At 44.2% G+C, this 20486-nt stretch overlaps 1 protein-coding gene across 1 annotated transcript in view; it reads left to right on the top strand.

Annotated features, from left to right (window-relative positions):
• LOC143297774 (beta-parvin-like) overlaps nucleotides 1-20486 on the top strand; it is a 57822-nt gene that overhangs the window by 13816 nt on the left and 23520 nt on the right.

The following is a 20486-nucleotide window of genomic DNA, read 5'->3' on the forward strand; positions in this document are numbered from 1 at the left end:
CTCCAGCAATGGACAAGTTGAGCTTTCAGTGTGATTATAGTATTTCACTCAGAAGTTGGTGGGCAGACATGCAAAAATAACTTTTCAAATTAAACTGAAGTAAACCACTGATTGCTTTAGGTTTTGTTCTTTACTGAACAAGGTTCACCACTCTTGGTCAAATGCTTTGCATAGATTTACATATGTTAAGAGAGGTAGGCACAGATACATATGGTATGTCATCAGTATTACATACCATGTTTTAAAACTATTTAGTAAACATTGTGTTATAGTTCCCTGATAGCCTTGAAAGGAGCAGTGTTTACTTTTACTTAGAAACTTTCTCTTGCTGTTTGAGGTTTATTGTCTATTAGAATTCGATAAATGATGAATGCCTAAAAACATATTTTACACTAAGCTTCTGGATGTATCTCTGCACGCATGTGTGTGTGTGTGTGACACATCACCAGCCTTTGAACATATGTTGCATTCTTTTGATTTAATTCCCCCTTCAACTTCAAAAGAGATTAAATCTTCAAGGCTATAGGTTTACATGATGGAGCTTTACAGAGCTGATAAAGATCATGGAATATATATATATATATATATATATATATATATATATATATATATATATGATATCCTGTTTGTCTCACTGTCTCTCTACCTCCCTCTCTTCCTCTGCCTCTCCCTCTGTCTCTGCCTGTTTGTCTGTCTGTCTGTCTGTCTCTCTCTCTCTCTCTCTCTCTCTCTAATGAGGATATCCGCCTCTCTCTCTAACAAGGATATATTTCAAGACTCAGGAAATTTGTTTGCAAAGTATATTCAGTAAGAAAGAAAATGTCAAATTTATGTGTTCAGTAATGGTATTTGGTACCATCCGTGAACTCCAGTCCTGATCAGCCTGTTGGGATTATGCCAAGGTCATACATCTACAGCCTTTGAATTTTTTTTTAAACAGGAGGTGATATGTAGTGTATATATATATGGATTAGTCAGCACACTCTGACTTCTTGAAACTAAAACTGTGAACTCCATATGTATGTGCTTAAGTCCTAGCAGATTAAACCATTCTGACTTTTGTCTGTCTCTCTGTCTCTCTCTTTCTATCTCTCTCTGTCCCTCTCTCCGTCTCTGCCTCTTTTTCTGTCTCTCGCCAGACCTCCCTCTATCTCTCCTGTATGTATGCTTATGTCCTGGGCAACTCTGAATTGCGACACCACAGAATAGAGGAAAATAGACATTATGTGGAACTGTAAGCTTTGACTGAATGATCTTTTCTCACCCTGCCTTCTCAGTCAGTTATGAAGTGAGTCTTTTTCTCTCAGTCATGAAGTGATCCCTTCTCTGTCAGTCATTAAGTGATCTACTCTGTCAATCATGAAGTGATCCCTTCTCTGTCAATCATGAAGTGATATCTACTCTATCAATCATTAAGTGATCCCTTCTCTGTCAATCATGAAGTGATCTCGTCTCTGTCAGTCATGATACCGTCAATCATGAAGTAATCCCTTTTCTTTCGATCATGAAGTGATCACTTCTCTGTAAATCTTCCCTTTTCTGACAGTTGTGAAGTGATCCCTTCTGTGTCAATCATGAAGTGATCCCTTCTATGTCAATCATGAAGTGATCTCGTCTCTGTCAGTCATGATACCGTCAATCATGAAGTAATCCCTTTTCTTTCAATCATGAAGTGATCACTTCTCTGTAAATCTTCCCTTTTCTGACAGTCGTGAAGTGATCCCTTCTCTGTCAGTCATGAAGTGATCCCTTCTATGTCAATCATGAAGCGATCTCGTCTGTCAATCATGAAGTAATCCCTTTTCTTTCAATCATGAAGTGATCCCTTCTCCGTCAATCATCCCTTTTCTCACACTAGTCACAGTCATGAAATGATCCCTTCTCTGTCAGTCATGAAGTGATCCCTTCTCTTTATCAGTATATGAAGTGATCCCTTCTCTGTCAGTCATGAAATGATCCCTTCTCTGTCAGTCATGAAGTGATCCCTTCTCTTTATCAGTATATGAAGTGATCCCTTCTCTGTCAGTCATGAAATGATCCCTTCTCTGTCAGTCATGAAGTGATCCCTTCTCTTTATGAAGTGATCCCTTCTCTGTCAGTCATGAAGTGATCCCTTCTCTGTCAGTCATCCCATTTCTGTCAATCATGAAGTGGTCCTTTCTCTAACAGTCATGAAGTGATCCCTTCTCTAACAATCATGAGGTGATCTACCACATGATCCCTTCTGAATTCCCTTTAAACCATGTCCGCATGATCCCTTCTCTATCAATGAAGTGATCTCTTCTCTAACAGCCATGAAGCGATGCCTTCTCAAACAATCATGAAGCGATCCCTTCTCTAACAGTCATGAAGTAAACCACCACAGAAAAGGGAACAAGGCCACTGTCTCTCTCTCTCTTGTCTCTCTTTCTCTTTCTGTCAGTCACAACCATCTTTCCATGTGACTGATAGAGTAGAGGCCCTCTCCCCCCCAACTGTGGGCTGTATCTGTACACCCCTGGCCCTCCTGCTCTTGACAGGTATGGCAGTGATAAATGTGTGACAGCTCACTCACTCCCTTCCCTGTATGGAGTGAAGATAGCTTTCCTGCTTGGAGATAGCCTTTGAAACCCCACGCTCCTTACCCCCATGCTGTTTGTTCTCCTCCTGTCTTGGTAACTGTTCTATGCCACTGTATCTTGCCCGGTTCCTTGAAGGGGGTTGTGTTGGGCTTCCCCTGTACAACTCAAAGGTTCAGTTATCTTATTGTTGAAGGTATAATTCTGTGTAAGTTTTTACACACACACAACACATGCACGCACACGCACGCACACACGCACGCACACACGCACACACACACACTCAGACACACACACGCACACACACACACACAAACACATGTATATATCATTTATATGATGTGATGTGATGTGTGTGTGTGTGTGTGTGTGTTTTATTGTTTGGTTGTTGTTTTTCTAATATGAAGATTTTCAGTCTGCTGAAACTCTGGTTGAAATGCATTAGGACATTGTCATCAGAAAGTTTGAAATATCTTTTCTTTTTCTTTTTTTGTCTTTTTTTAAGTTTTATTTTTTATTATATTTATAACAACAACAAAAAAAGAAATTTACTGTAATAATGATTGTATTTTGTGAAGATTTTGTGTTCATCTGTCTGTGTGTCTGTTTCTCCTCGTGCACGCTCACATGAGTGCATAAATTCATCGCTATAAAATTGTCCTAAGGTGCTGTGCAACGCAAGCAGAATGTACTCTTTAGTGCTGTTTTTATTTTCCAGTGTCAATTCCCCGCACTGGAGTTAAAGCAGACCAAGGCCAAAAATACTCAAGACATGAACAGAGATACTTACATGTATGCATGTGCTCACATCCACGGCATATATTCACACACACACACGTGCACGCGGACAGGTGTATGTGCATGTATGCACGCACACGCGAGCACACACGGTCTCACACACACACTCGATCACTCACACACACAACCACAACCACACAAACATACTAAAAACTGTAGAACATCTCACCCCCATCCTTCCCCCTGCTCCCTGGCAGCCTTCCATCCTTTTACAGGCATCCATTGTTTCAGATTTTGTTTGGGGGGGATTCTCACTGTTCATTTTCTTCTTCAGTAATTGTATTAAAACATTTTGAAAGTTCTGAAATCATCTTGAAGTTTTGCCATCATCAGACAGAGTAATGGTCATCTGGGCTATGTTCCTGTTGTGTTTTGTTGTTGTTGTTTTTTGTTTTGTTTTTGTGCATGTGTGTGGGTTTTTTTGTGGGTTTTTTTTTTTTGTCTTTGCTCTGCCTGTGTCAGTCTCACCTTGGTTTTTCATTCTATTTATATCCTGGACCGGTGTGTGACCATGTCAAAGCTGTCTTGCTTATCATGGCTTGATGTTTGGGAAATTTGTGTATACATTATTACACACACACACACACATATACACACACACACACACACACATATATATATATATATATATATATGTGTGTGTGTGTGTGTGTGTAGGCTAAATCATTGGAAACATTAAATTAATTAATTTAATGATGGCGGTACTGTGCAAGTTTGTGGCTGACAGAAGAAAGGAATCGAGTATTGAAATGATGTGAATTACAGAGGTAAAGTTCATGCGAGGCACAAGTAGCGCAGAGTTGCGGAAGTGGTGTGAAGCATTATCAGTGCTGTAAGGCATCAGTGGGCAAGGGAGACAGACACATGGACATATGAGAGCTGGATTGACCTTGACCTTACCACCCTAACACATATTGCTTTGCTGCCGCCTTCTGAGGACAGTGCAGGTCATTGATGTATGGCAGGCAGAAAGACTTTGAAGTAATGCGTTGCAAGCACAGTCAAAGATGTTTGGCAGACAGACAGATGTAGAAGTGAAACAACACAGTCACTGCACTGATGTATGGTTGGCAGAAAGACTTTGAAGTAATGCGTCATCAGAACAGTGAGACATGGTTGGCAGACAGATATATATGGAGAAGTAAAACACTGTCACTGCAACGCTGATGTACTGTCGGCAGAAAGACTTTGAAGCAACGCATTGTCGGAACAGACATGATTGGTAGGCAGATATGGGAAGAAGCCCAGAAAAACACTGTCACCACAGTGCTGCATTGTTGGCAGAGCTACAGCTGCTTTGTGTAATCATCTTATTTCATGTTAATTTTAGGTTGGCTCTTGAGGCCTGATCAGCGCATTGGGTTTATGTGAAGTTAAAGTTTCTGCTCCTTTTTGACTCACTTGTGTAAACAAAGTGTATGTCCGTGTGTCTGTGTGTCCATGGTAAACTTTAACATTGACATTTTCTCTGCAAATACTTTGTCAGTTGACACCAAATTTGGCATAAAAAAGGAAAAATTCAGTTCTTTCCAGTCATCTTGTTTAAATCAATATTGCACCTCTGGGATGGGCACACACAAAAATTTTTTTAAGCCTAATTATATGCAAACTGCATTTACTGTTATACTTATATTTTTTGTATTCTCTAAACTTGGCACTTTGACCTCTTATTCTGACACAACAACAAGAGGAGTCATTATTATCATTTTTTGTTCAAACAGGAACTTCTTTTGCTAAGCATGGAATTTTTATTTATTTTGCAAATGTTTTGGTGCAGATAGTAAAAAAGGGAAATTACTCTGTAATTAATGCTAGGGGACTGAATTTATCACAAGTGAGTCTTGAAGGCCTTACCTCTCTTGGTTTTTTTTTTGTTGCTTTTTTTCCCCTTCAGTAGTAGATGCCATGTTGTGCTTTTTATAAATGGATCAGTCTGCATCTTTTTGACACCTCCTTGAACTGAAACTGAATTTGTACAAATACTACAAGTTATGTAAAGCAGTGTCACTACAATGAGGAATGGATTGCACAGAGATGTACAAGTCGCATAAAGCTGTATCACTTTCGTGAGGCATGGATGGCAGAGTGATGTACAAGTCATGTAAAGCTGTGTCATTACAGTGAGGCATGGATGGCAGAGAGATGTACATGTTATGTAAAGCTGTGTCATTACAGTGAGGCATGGATGGCAGAGAGATGTACATGTTATGTAAAGCTGTGTCATTACAGTGAGGCATGGATGGCAGAGAGATGTACATGTTATGTAAAGCTGTGTCATTACAGTGAGGCATGGATGGCAGAGAGATGTACATGTGATGTAAAGCTGTCATTGCAGTGAGGCATGGATGGCAGAGAGATGTTCAAGTCATGTACAACTGTCATACAGTGAGGAATGGATGGCAGAGAGCTACATACATATGTACAAGTCATGTACAGCTGTGTCAGTACAGTGAGGCATGGCTGGCAGAGAGATGTACAAGTCACTTAAATTAAGCTTAAGCTGTGTCACTTTTTGAGGAATGGATGGCAACAAGATGCACTCGTCATGTAAAGCTTTGTCACTTTTTTGAGGCATGGATGGCAGAGAGATGTACAAGTCATGTAAAGCTGTGTCACTACTGTTTGACATAGATAACAGAGAGATGCACAAGCCATGTAAAGCTGTGTAATAGAAAGTTGGTCAGCAGCGCTAAAATATTGATAGAACAGCAAAGCATGCAAAGCCAAAGGCAGAGATCAATCCAGGGATGAAACAGTGAAACAACAGTTGACAGGGAATGGTAGGAGCCCGCTTAGTCACCCCATGGACGCAGGATCAAGTTCAATTCGTACTGAGAGCCAAGCGCTTTCGGTCTTTGATCAAGCCAGCTCCCGAGATAAGATAGATGCCCTTGGTTTCCGGTCTATCCAGGTGTGAAAGGTTGACTGACTTTGTGTTAAAGGAGGCATGGATGGAGGTGGGGGATAGGAGACCTCCAGCCTGATGCCCTCAAAGACTCTATCTCGCTCTCTCCCCTCCATCAGTCCCTGTATATCTCGGTCACACTCTCTCTCTCTCTCTCTCTCTCTCTCTCCCGCTCTTCCATTCTCTCTCTGGTTGGCTGTCTCACACACACACATGTACACATACTCTCTCTCTCTTGCTTGGTTTCAGACATTCACACACAAACGCAACACCAATTACAACAAAGAAACAAACAAAAACAGGTCTGCAAAAACCAATCAGCCAACCAGTCTGAACGAAAGGCGAGTAAAGACTACTGGCAACTCCAAATCCCCTGCCTGGTATCATTCCACACCACTACTGCGATCACGCGTCCATGCCCCCCCGCCCCCACCCCTCACCCAACCTCCGCTCTGATTTTTTTTTTTTCTGTAACATAAGACTCCCCCTCCCTCCCGCCTCCTACACCACCCGACTACACTTTCCCCACCCCATCCCACAATGCCCCCCCAAACCCCACCATACCCCCACCCCCATCTCTAAAAAAAAATTGAAAAAAAAAAGAAGAAAGGCAGGGACGTTAACACCACCACCACCACTGCTCGTCACTCCCCTCCCCCTTCTTCCCCCCCCCCCCCCCATCCCTTCCCCCCGCCTCCCCTTGCTCCCACCCTCCTTCCTCCCACCTCCTTAACCCCTCCCCTCCCCACCCCCACCCCTCACACACAGAGGTGGAGGTGAGTGAAGTGTCCCCCTGATGACCCCTCTCTCCCTATCTGCCGCCATCTCAAGTAGGAGGTCCCCGCTGCTGCTGCTCCTGCCTCCTGGCGACGGCTACTGTAAAGCTACTGTAGTAGGACTTGTAGAGCTCTGTTTCACTGCGACAGCTACGTAAGGTACCTTTCCTTCGCCTGCCCTCTTATCCCCCTCCCCCCAGTCCCTCTCCCCCTCCCCCTACCTCTCTCCAGCCTCCCCTCCCCCCCTCCCCCGCCCCACCCTCCCACTCTCTCTCTGTGTCTCTCTCTGCCTCTCTCTCTCCAGCCTCTCTCTTCTGTCTCTCTCTTCCCTTCACAAGCCCTCTCCACGGCTAATTGTTTATCAGGCGGCCTATCTCTCGCCCGTGGCCACACTTGGGCCCCAACGAGCCAGCCAAGCAGGGGCGTGTGGCCCTCCAGGTTCAAGTCCTGTCTCCACACGTGACGGGAGAGATCGTGCTGGATTTGGACCCTTTTTTTTTTCTTCTTCTTTTTTTTTCTTCTTTTTTTTCTAAGGGGGAAGGGTAGAGGGTAGTTGGCTTTCTTTTGGGGTGAGGGGTAGGTTTGGGTTTGTTTTTTTTGGTTTTTTTTTCTTTCTTTCTTTCTTTTTTAGGGGACGGGGTAGGGGGAAGTTGTTTTTTTAAGGGGAATGAGTAGGGGAGAAGTGGGGTTTTTTTTATTGCTTTTTGGGGGTGGGGGGTGTGGGGGGTTAGGGGTAGGGGATATAGGCGTTTGACTTGTAACCCGCCCTGTCATTGTTTTTGTATTGAACTATCTGGCTGTTTTGTTCATTCTTTTCACCACGCTTTCCCTTTTCTGCCTGCTCTCTGCAGTGTGTGTGTGTGTGTGCTTGTTTGCTTGCTATTTATAGTATTAGAAATGTAATTATGCCTGCAAATGAAGATTGCGTCTTGCACTTGACTGCACCAGAATTTTTTTTTTTAATGTGATGAGACATCCAAGCATAATTTACAGTCGGATGAATACAGATGTATTGTCTTTGTCAGAGTTAGGAGTGTCTGAGTGAAAAGGTGAGTTGGCCCCGTGTCCCGAGGTTTAAAAAAAATCAAAAGAAAAACAACCTAGTTGTAGTTGTGTGCAAGGTGCAGTCTTCATTTACATGTGTGCATACATTTGTGTGTGTGTGTGTGTGTGTGTTTGTGTGTTTTAAATGTTCGCGTTTGTTCTTTCGTTTTAGGTCTTTTCACAGAAGTTGTATAACAGTGTGTGTGTTTGTGTGTTCGTGTATGTTTGTGTGCTCGCGCGCGCGCGCGCGCGTGTGTGTGTGTGTGTGTGTGTGCATGCGTGTTTTAAAACGCGCGAATATAATCACTTAATGTGTGTCAAATTATGCACATGTGTACTTACAACACAAAGGGTGCTTGCTTTCTGGTTGCTGTGGTTCTTCAGCCCTTTATTTCTTTGAAAACAACACTTGTACATGACGCTTCCTGCTTACACATCCCCCTCGAACTCCCCGCCCACCCTCAGGTCCTCCTCCTCCACCCACCCCCTTCCCTGGGTCTTCCCACCACCTCCCAGCCCCCCTCCCCCCCCCCCTTCCCCCGTGACCCCTCCCCTCCAATCCCTTCTCTCTCCCCATCACACAACCTTGAGCGAGGTCCGTCAATACTAGAGGTTTGGTTTTATCGTGGTGGTGGACCCCTGGTTGTGCTGGGAAAGGAAAGGATCCGCTGAGCCCCCACAGCCTCACATTGCCACCACTCCACCACGGCTCCAGTACAGCACTGTGTGAAAGCAGTGTGACTATAGAGATGGAGCATCAGGTGGTTTCCAGTGTATGGTTGTGGTGGTGGCAACAGTAAGGAAGAGTAAAGGCGCAGGCAGTGGTGGTGGTGGTAGTAATGAAGTTACGTGCGCGAACACACACGTACGCACGCATGTACGCACGCACAAATGCGCGCGCACTAACACACACACACACACACACACTGAGACAGCACACTTACGCACGCTTGCGCGCGCGCGCGCGCACGCACACACACACTCACACACACACACACACACACACACACACATTAAGACAGCACATGCACGCGCGTACACCCCCCCCCCCCCCCCAGCACACGCACGCACACACACACACACACACACACACGCGCGCGCGCGCGCGCGCGCAAGTACCTGCACACATACGCACACAAACACACACACACTCACAGGTGCGCATGCACACGCGCGCCTACACACACACACACATATGCACTCACACGTTCTCGCGCACACACACTCACATAAACACACACACACACACACACACACACACACACACACACACACAGAGGCGTTATCAACATCCGCCAGAGCAGCCAAGCCTGGCTATCTGGAGTGGCGTGTTGCATCATCTGCCCATTGTCCAGCTGTCCTCGAAGTTCTTTTGTGCTTCCCCCCCACCCCCCCTCCCCCGTCCTCTTTTCCTGCGCAAGCCCACAAACCAGTCCACCTACACAGCCCGTAAAAATAGTTGGTTTTTTGTTTTTGTTTTTGTGTGTGTGTGAGTGTGTGTGTGTGTTAAGCAACTTACTTTCTCAAGTTTCGTTTTTGTGTGTCTTTCTGTGTCTCTTCTCTGTCCGTCTGTTTTTTGTCTCTGTTCCTTTACTTCTCCTATTTTGACTTCTTGTTTTCATCAGCATTCTTGTTACTTGTGCCAACACCTCCCCCCCCCCCCCCACCACCTCACCCCCCATGTCATTGGGGCAGAAAGCTGTTGACATTAAAGATTTCAGTCGCTCTCTCTCGCTCTCTCTCTCTCTCTCTCTCTCTCTGGAAGAAAAAGAGACACACACAGTCTTGTTTATTCCAAAAGGGGAATGGGAAACACACAGACGCTTACACAAACGCGCGGACGGACACATACACGTGCTCAAACATATATGGATGCGCTCGATCGCGCGCGCTCACACACACATACACACGCGCGCGCGCGTGTACACACAATCACACGCAGGCTGATTCAGACACGCTTGCATGCGCGCACTTGGAGACACACACGCACACATGCACACACGCTCACACACTCTCTCTCTCTCTCTCTCTCTCTCTCTCATAAATGTGCGCGCGCACAGAGAGAGAGAGAGAGAGATAAAGAACACAATGTACAGTTTAGCTAGAGGTGTGTTGAACTGTGAAAGTAATTTCAAAGTGCAGATGCCATAGAATATAGTATGAGGGCGTACATACCGAGTTGTGTGTGTGTGTGTGTGCGCGCGCGCGCGTGCGTGCATGTGTGTATGAGAGAGAGAGAGAGAGCTAAAAGGAGGTCGTAACAATTCAAGTTCTCACGATAAAACTGAGGGAGAGGACGAAAATAGACCCTGGAAACAAGAAGCATGCAGACACAAGACAAGAGACACGGAAAAGAGAGAGGGTGACAGAGTTGGGAGGTTGCTTTTATATAATGTAAAGGAGTTGTCTCAAGAGGTCTTGTGAAAGAAGCAAAACAAACAGCAGAGGAAACTGGAACCATCTTAAACTATTAGTATTAAGTAGTGCAGGGTGGACTGAAATGAGACCTTGAGAAGAGGGTGGGGAGTGGGTAAAGGAAGCGGGAGGTGGGGTAGTTGGGAGGGAGTTTGGGGAAGAGGGGATGCGTCGAAAAGTTAAACAAGTAATGTCCGGTTTTGTTTTTGTTTTTTTTGTCGTGACCCAGACAAAGTTTGTGTGACGGCAGCAATGATATATTTTTGGTCATGATCACGTCTTCGAGCATGGGTATGCTAAATGTGTGTGTGTGTGTGTGTGTGTGTGTGCTTGTTTGGTGTTGTGGTTGTCACACATATATATGTGTGTGTTAATCCAGCCATAGTTATTTGGAATTATTTTTGTGTGATCAGTTTGGGATGTGATTCCGAACGTTGTCGTTCATTACGCCTAGGTAATACTCAGAGCCCCCTGAGATGTTTTATTTGTAAGCAGGTTATTGTAGGAGTTGGTTATTGTAAAGAGTATTTCCATCTGCATTCGCTAGTTCTTCCGATATGAGCAAGTTTAGCTCAATAACCCCTCCCCCAAGGAGAGTGGTAAGAGCAGTGGACTTTCAATTCAAGGGTTTGAATCTCTCCCATCAGTGTGCCAGCATTTTGTTTTCCACATCAAATATAACGTATATGTGAAATTATATATAGATTGATAGATAGATAGATATACATTCGACCGTTTGTGTCTGAGAATAACCTTTTTTTTTTCTTTTTCTTTTTTTTGCGAGGCCCTAATCATCCTTGACATCAGATCCTGTCCTCAGAAAAGAAGAGGAAATAAGATGTATTTTATATTACACTAGAAGGGGAAAAGGGGGGTGAGGGGTGGTGGTAGGGAAAACATAAGTGAAAAATCAGCCACTTTAAGCAACACAAGAGGAATTCCACAGGGGAAAAAAACAATACTCGGACAAATGGCAGATAATTTACATATATACATGATGCTGACACAATTATAACTCACAAAAGCAACAGTTTTACATAATTAAAAAAAACGTTTAGAGGGGGGGAGAGAGATGGATTCGTAGAAACAGATAAAATATAACTTTTCATAGCACTTTAATCTTTCGAATACCTGCTGATTTGAGATTGTAATAAGTTAAGACTTTGGGAACTATCTTGGGACATAAACCACTTTAATAATCTTTTGAATGCCAGCTAATTTCAGATTAAGATTAAGTTATCATTGTGTAACTATCTTGGGACATCTAGCGCTTTGAAATCGTTCCAATTTTTAGTATCTGCTCACACGAATGTGCTGAAATGTCAAGGTTGGTTGATAGTGGATGCTTGATCACGTCACTCTATTTTTTGATTATGAAGACCTCGAATTTAAAGTGATCAGTGTGTGCTATTCAAGCAGTAACTTGGTGTGACAGCTTTGTGCACAAGAAAGAACGTGTGGCGGGGGAAACAATGTGCACATGGTGGAGGGGAGGGTTTAAGTACACGTGCGCGCGAGAGTGTGTTTGTGTGTGTGTGTGTGTGTGTGCAATGGCAAGTGTGCTATGTTTATATTTGTGAATGCAGGAGGATGGAGGGTAGGTGATGAGGCACTTGTAGACATGTCTTTTTGCTTGTATTTTATGTTGTTGGTTTGTTTGTTTTTTGTGTTTTTTGCTGTTGTTTTTTAACATTTTCTCTGGAAATACTTTGTCAGCACCAGATATGTCTCAAAGACAGAACATTTGTCTGTTTGTTGTTTTTTTCCCCACAGATTCTTATTATTCTGACATTGCACTTCTGGGAAGGGCACACAAATTACAAGGAAGCCAAAGTATATTTCCGCGGTCAGGTTACTTTTACATTTTTTTCCACCCGCCGATCATAATTTTGACGAAAGAACTTGACTTGTCTGCAGTGATTACCATGTATGTAATTGGCCAGAAAATGCGTTTGGCGATTTTGTTTTGATTTTTATAGAAGCCAGAAAGTCGTTTTGAAGACAGAGAAAGTTTGAAACTTCTATTGTGATCGTGCAACAATGAAATTGATGATCGATTTGTTGGAGTGCTTACCTTAAGATTGAACTGCTCCGTTTCCAGGACACAGCTCTCAGCTTTTTTGTTTTTGTTGTTTTCTTCCTTTTTTAATTTTTTTTATTTATTTAGGGGCTGAAGATAAGGGGCCCTGGGAGAAGTGAGGGAAATGGGGGGGTGGGGGATGGGGGGGGGGTGTGTGTGTGTGTGTGTGGGGGGGGGGGGTTCACTTATTTCTGCGGCGACACCAACGCTAAGAACAATGGAAAGTCAGTGCTTGTCAGCGGCTGTTTGCATTTGTTTCATATTTTCCTGCTTTGCAGTGTCGGCGGTGCGAGCGTGTTGCTTTGCATGTTTGCGTGCCTGGGAGAAAGAGAGGGACGGAGGGAGGGAGAGAGACAGAGACGTAACGACGGAGAGAGGTTGGGGGGTGGCGGTGAGGTGGAACAGAAGACTGGTGGAGGGGGCGGAGGATGAAGGTGGTTGAAGGGGGGGGGGGGAGGTGGGAGGTGTCGCCATTGTCCAGTTTTTCCGCGCGGCTGGTTCAGTTGTGTGAGCTCTGTGTGTGTGTGTGTGTGTGTGTGTCTTGTGTGGAGAGAGGGAGTGAGTTTGGTTGATGTCTGTGAAGTGAGAAAAAGATCGAGTAAGAGAGAGAAAGAGGGACAGAGACATTCAAAAACTTCATCACTCGAGTATAAAGATATTAGACGTTGCCTAGTCTTCCAGTCTGCCCTTGTGACAACAATAACAACAATGACGATGAGAGAGAGAGAGAGAGATTCAAAAAATGTATTTCTCGAGGATTAAGATTTTAGGCATTGCCTAGTCTTCCAGTCTGCCCTTGTGACAACAATAACGATGAGAGAGAGAAGGGGGTGGGTGGGGGGTACGTTAGTCTTGGTTGTGGTGAAGGGAAGCTGTCGAAAGAGAGAGGGGGGAGACGGGGAGAGAGAGAGAAGAAAAGAAAAAAGAAATGTTGGCTGGTGGTGGTGTAAAAGGGAAAGCTGCCTGTCGGGGTCCTGACCCTGATTGTTGTGGCCTCTTATCTCTCCCTGCCCGACACACACCTCCTGGGGAGGGAGGGGGGGGGCTTCCATTGTCACCCTCCTCCTCCACACCTTCCTCGTCAGCATCTCCCTCCCCCTCACCCCCATCCTCTCCCTCCCTCCTTTCATTTTATAGCCTGACTGTTGTTATGTCCGCCTCCCCTGCTGTCCAACACGACACCCTCCGTCCTCGAGCGAGTTCCTTTTCTTCGCTTTCTCCTTCGACAAGCATGCATTGTGTTTTCGTTAGAACCGGAACCATGACATACCGGTACCATACCTAGTGCAAAGGCTGAAGCAGCGTTTTGTCTGCTCCATTATGTTGTGGGTTTTGTGTGAGAGAGAGAGAGAGAGTGTGTGTGTGTGTGTATGTGTTGTTTATTTATTTTTATATTTTTATACAGGGGAAGTGGGAGGCATGGGGAGGGAAAAGGAAATGAGATAAATGAGAAATAGGCTTCTCTCTCTCTCTCTCTCTCTCTCTCTCTCTTTCTCTCTCTCTCTGTATATTTATATGACTCAAGGTAATGCCTGGAACTGCTGGCACCGCTCCATGAAAAATCCTGTCGCGGGTGTAGATCCATCAGATGATGATAACAGAAAATGTATACGTGTGTGTGTGTGTGTGTGTGCGGGGGGGGGGGGGGGAGTGGGGTATAGCAGATAACCGGTCCATACGGAACTTACCGTGGAGTTAGGGACATTCTTTAACGAATTGCAAACTCGGCACTGCAAAGTTCACTCATGCAATCTCCCCTCCCTCCCTCCTCATATGTTATTCGCTGAACGACAGGTAAACCAATATTCCACATGGTGACAGGTGAGAGAGTGTGTGGGGCTGGACTCTGGCGACGCTCTATTCTCCGTGGGAGAGCGTTGTGGGCAAGCCAGAATCACCCCCCGCAAACAACGCAGGCTTCAGCGGACCAAGACCCAAGCCCTGGGGTGGGTTGCATGAGCGAACTTAGCAGCGCTAAGTTTGCTTATCGTTAAGAATATTCCAAACTCCACGGTAAATTCCATAGACTTATAGACTTAGGAACATTCGTATTTTAGTCGTAACTCGAAGCAAACTCAGCGCTGCAAAGATCGCCTCGTGCAACCTGGCCTTGGAACAACTTGACTTTCTAAGCTGGGCGTCAGCCAGTAGGTCTTTTTTTTTTTTTTTTTAAACTCTGCTGTAGCTGGCACTTCAAATGGGGGAAATCCCCGTGGCAGAAGAGTGATAGTACCCATCCCCCCCACCCCCCACCTCCCCAACCTACCACCTGACCCCCACCCTTCCACCCCCATGGGGTTGCCGGGGACTCTTTCAGTATTTATAGTATCTCCACCTTCTCAAAAGTTTGTCCGAGAAATTTCGTCTTCTCTCCTCTCTGGTGATGTGTTGTTGTTTTTTGGGGTTTTTTTGTTTTGTTTTTGTATAATGAAGCCTTCATTTGGGGGGGTGGGGGTGGGGTCTTTTTTTCTGGACTTGATTGGACATTCTCACTCCGAGGACGTGTGAGATACCCCTTGGCAATTTTGGTTTTGTGTGCATGTGTGATTTTTTGTATTTTGTGTAGTGATGTTTGTGTTCAAGTGCAGGGTTTTTTTGTTGTTTTTTTTTTGTTTTGTTTTGTTTTCGTGGTGTTTTTTTGTTTTGTTTTTGTTTTTTGTTTTTAATCCTCTGGCGAAAAAGTGTGGAAAGTTCAGCGTCAGAGATGTGTCCTGGATCCATGTGCACGAAGGTGGCTGTTTTTGTGCATAATTTTTTATCCTGGTGTTGTTTTTTGTTGTTGTTTTTTTTTTCTTTTTTTGGTCGTTGTTTTATGTTCTATGGGATCATTATAAAAAGTTACAGTTTTCAGCCCCAGTTAGCCCTGTGCAGTCGTTCGTCTTGGCTGTCTGTAACTAGCGTAAGCAACAAAGATGTAATAATAAAATGCAGTGGATCACCACAATGAACGCGTAGAAAGGAATAAAGGCTTGATAACTCTCCAGTAACAAGGTACACAACTTGAGTGCTGCTTATGCTACCGATTTAGTTAGCACACAGGTAGATAAAAAGTACAGTGGAACAAACCCACTTCCTCAACAGAGAGAGAGAGAGAGAGAGAGAGTCGTTTGTTTCTGTATGAATCATTCTTTGCAGGCTTAAATGGTTCATATGCTCTGCATATTCGTTTCGTTGTGTTTTTTTTTTTAATGTATTTTATTTGTTTATATCATGTGGATGATATGGATATTTAAATTGCGCCTATGCTCGGACAGAGGCCAAGCTGGGGTTTTTTGTTGTTGTTTTTTTTGGGTTTTTTTTTTTTTGGTTTTTTTTTGGTTTTTGTTTTTGTTGTTGTTTTTTAAGAAAAGAAAGAAAATTAATTTGCTTCTCATATCAGTCAGTCTGTCTTTATACCTGTATGCCTGTCCGTATGTCTCACCGTGCATAGATGTAAACGATTCGAACTAACTGTTGGATGTGATCCAGTTATGTTTCTGTCAAGCTGATTTTTTCCCCGTGTAACCTTCTAGCGCTGCCAGCCTGCATTACTATCAAGCAGCATCCTGAAACTGCTTGTTTTCAATGAGAGCAAGTCTGGGAGAGAGAAGGGAGAGGAGGGGGTACAGGAGAAAATAAGGGGGAGAGACAGAGATGTATTTATTTCTTGCGTCTTCTGTGAGGTCGTGGTGATGTGTGTAATTGCGTGCGCGTGCTTGCGTGTGTGTATGCGTGCGCGTGAGTATATTTGTGTATATGTGTGTGTGTGTGTGTTCGCGCGTGTGTGAGGTGCTTGCGTGTGTGTGTGTGTGTGCGCGCGTGAGTAAATTTGTGTGTCTGTGATTGTGTGAGTTTGTGCACGTGTGTTTGTGTGTGTGTGCGTGTGTGTGTGTGTGTGTGTGTGTGTGTGTGTGACTTCACGTGCATGCTGGTGCAGGTGTGTTTCGAGAATACGGGTGTATACGTATTGGTCTTGTCACTGTCAGTCAGCTCTTTGCTTGTTGGTGGGGTGCATTTGGAAGGCATCCAAACTGTGGCAGCGTATCCCATGCCAGTGAAGCGTGTGTCTGTAATGTCTGTTCTCTCTGTGTCTCTGTGTGTCTGTAATGTCTGTTTGTGTCTGTGTCTTGCTGAGCAATTCACCACACAAAAAAAAAAGAATTACAGCGCACTAGTCTACACTTCCCTTTGTGTGTATGTGTGTGTATGCGTGCTCGTATGCGTGCTCGGGCTAATTAATATACACTGATGTGCTCACACTGATGCTAACTGGTTGACTGACGCAAAGCCCGAGTGTGACTGGGTCACTGAGTGCTGCTGACTGCGTATGCGTGAGGTGCAGTAGAAGTGATATGTCCTGGAACAAGTGGAATGTGTATATAGATATATTGTATGCATTTTATCTGTATGTCGTGGAAGCTTTTCTTTCTTTGAGCATTTGATTGGTGGGGTCGCGGTTTATTGATGGGTTGTCTCGTTACACTGAAATAAGCACATTTGCACACACTTATACACACACGCATGCACGCACGGACGCACACACACACACACACACACACACACACACACACACACACCACACCACACCACACCACACACACACAGTAGTGAGGCATGGAGGTGGAGAAGTGGGTGGATTTTCCTCTGAAATCGCATTTGTGATGGACGTTAAACAAAAGGAAGAATAAACACGCACGCACGCACGCAATTACACACACACACACACACACACACACACACACACACACACACACACACACACACACACACACAATACTACTTGAAAATAGGAAAGAAGATAATACATCGAGAATGCAGATCCAAGACGTCTAACACAGCAAAATACGGAGAGAAAGAAATAAAACCATGTTGCTGAAAGCCCACGAGCTATTTTAGGGCTGCAGGAGACAGAAAAACAGTGCGAGTGTGTGTGTGTGCGTGTGCGTGGGGGGGGGGGGTGTCCTTGGAAATCTTGACAGTACACAATGAGGTGGGGGTCTGTGGATACAGCACTTAATGAGGAAGCGAGGGTCCCGGTTTCCAGTCACTCAAAGACACATGCACAACATGCACTCGCACGCACACACACGCACACACTCACGCGCGCGTACATACACACACACACACTCTCTCTCTCTCTCTCTCTCTCTCTCTCTCTCTCTCTCTCTCTCTCGTTTTTTCTCTCGCTCTTTTCTTCCTGAATTAAGTTAATGATGTAAGAATGTCGCACTGCATGTCGTAATCGTGTCAGTATCGTATGTATATTTATTGCTATTTACGCTTGTATTCTTTCTGTTGTTGTTTTCGATAGAATTTTTGTGTGTTTCTTTTCATTGTTTATTTCCATATTATCCTTTCCAGAACCCCACTTCCCCCATTTCTTCCCCTTATTTAATTTTTTTTCTGAGGGCAGGATGTAAAAAAGCTGTATAAGCTTATTGTTTTATTCTTTTACCCTCAATAAAGATCATTTTGACTTGACTTCACACACACACACACACACACACACACACACACACACACACACACACACACACACACACACACAGAGAGAGAGAGAGAGAGAAAGAGAGAGAGAGAGAGTCGATCTTACGTGTTGGTTAAGACGCTATTCTTTCGGATCAGACGATGAACTGAGGTGTCAAAGTGGGGTTCCCTGTTGCTGCATGCGCAAAACGCATTTAAAATACATGCAAAATAGCTTGTGCCAACAAGACATTTCTCTCCGGGTTTTCTTGTGGTAAGTTGTAACATCACATAAGCAGCTGATACTGTCTTCGAGCTCAATAGTGATGTTCAGCTCAGTGGATAATAATTAGCAAACGAATGTATTCTTTTCATCATCCTTTTTTTTCTTCTTCTTCTTCTTCTTCTTTTTCTTTTCTTTTCTTTTGTTTGTTTTTGTTTTTGAACTGGTGTTTGGGGAGGGAGTGAGAGGCAGTGCTGACTTGTATGATGTTCAGGAAAGAGTTTGGTGGGTCCGCATTCATAATGATCATTGCGCGTGACTTCTCGAGATTCAGTTGGGAAGAGAAGACGCACGCACGGAGGATTTCCTTTAACTCCCCTCCCCCCACTCTGGCCTCTGCCCCCGCCCCTCTCTCCCTCTTTCTCTGTCTCTGTCTGTCTGTCTGTCTCTCTCTTGCTCGCTTTTTTAACGTTTTAAACCCATCAGTGATAAGCAAGAAATTCCCCATTTCGAGACAGGGCAAGTTTAGCGCTTCCTGCCCTGTGCTTGTGCAACAAGGTCACTGTTCACGTTTTCTGGTGCTACACTAATACCCTTTAAAAAAAAAAAAAAAAAAAAAAAGGTTTGGGTAAAGAAAGAAAGAAGGGGGGGGGGGGGGATAGAAAAAAAATGTATATATGTAGGCCTTAACTAATTCATCCCCTGGGAGTTAACGTCCGTGGCAGACTTCTTTGCCAAATTGATGCGGATAAAACGCAGAAAATCACCTCTTTTTTTCTCCAAATTACGTATGGACAGATCCCGAATACTGTAGAAGTTAGTTCCCTTTCCTTCGCTTTATGCATATTGTTTGAACGTGAAAACCATTTTTAATTAAAAACAACAACAACAAATGTTGACGTCAGAACAGTGCTCGGGCGCTGGGCTCAATGAGTTAACAACGATGCACAGTGATTCAGTGACGACTGGGAAGTGTTAGTTTGTGTTCCGTTTAAGAATTCGTACAGATTTTGTGATCTGTTTTGCCATGATAGTCATTTAGTCATGATTGTCATTCGGATGAGACGATAAACCGAGGTCCCGTGTGCAGCATGCACTAAGCGAACGTAAAAGAACCCACGGCAACAAAAGGGTTGTCCCTGGCAAATTTCTCTAGAAAAATCCACTTCCTTAGGAAAACAAATAAAGTTGCAGGCAGAAAAAAATACAGAAAATAAAAATGGGTGATGCTTTGAGTGTTGAAACGCAGTATCCCTGGGGAAAGCAGCCCGATTTCCACACAGAGAAATCTGGTGTGACAAAAAAGAGTAATACAAATACAAATGACCTTTTTGACACATACACAGCTAACTGTACGTTCTATCTATCTATTTATTGGAACTCAGCGACGATGCACAATGAACAGATGACGACTTGGAAGTGCTAGTTTACATTTAAGAACACGTATAAATTTTATTTTCTGTTTTGCCATAATCTTTTGACTCATACATAATTTAATCTTGCGCGCGAAATAAAAGAAAAAAGAAAAAAATAACTTGTTATATCGATGCTGTCGTTATCTCGCATTTTTGGCTTACGTCAGATACGGGTGTGTACCTATTGCCGGATTTTCAACGAATTTGCTAACATCGTATTACAGTTAGAAGCAGAGGGAAGGGGAGGGGCATATGTGAACCAGTTGATTGTGTATTTTATATACAATGTGTGTGTGTGTGTGTGTGTGTGTGTGCGTGCGTGCGTGCGCGCGCGCGCGCATCCATCGCCGTGGGTGTTTGGTGAGTGAAGACAGTCAGCTTTTCTATTGTTTGTTTGGGAGGACGCCAGATCCCAAAACAACACGTAGGCTTGCGTGTGTGCAAGCTGACTCCCTTGATCACGTCTGACAGGGCGGAGAGACAGAGACTAACTGACAGACTGACTGACTGACAGACACTGACTGAGCCAGTTCGAGTTTCACGAATGTGTTCTTCTTTTCTTTCTCTCTGTCTGTCTGTCTCTCTCTCTCTCTCACTCTTTTTGTCTGTATGTCTCTCTCTCTTTCTCACTCTTTCTCACTCACTCTCTCTCTCTGTCTCTGTCTCTTTCTCTCTCAATTAATCATTTGCCGTTGTCTTTCTCCCTCGCTCTATCTGTCTGTCTGTCTCTCTCTCTCTCTCTCTCTCTCTGAGCTCCACAATGATATACCTGTCCTTGTGTCTGTTTCTATTTCTATGTGCCCCCCCCCCCCAACCCCCCCTCTCTC

This window comes from Babylonia areolata, chromosome 23 (assembly GCF_041734735.1).
Source record: "Babylonia areolata isolate BAREFJ2019XMU chromosome 23, ASM4173473v1, whole genome shotgun sequence".
In the NCBI taxonomy this organism is placed as follows: Eukaryota; Metazoa; Mollusca; class Gastropoda; order Neogastropoda; family Buccinidae; genus Babylonia; species Babylonia areolata.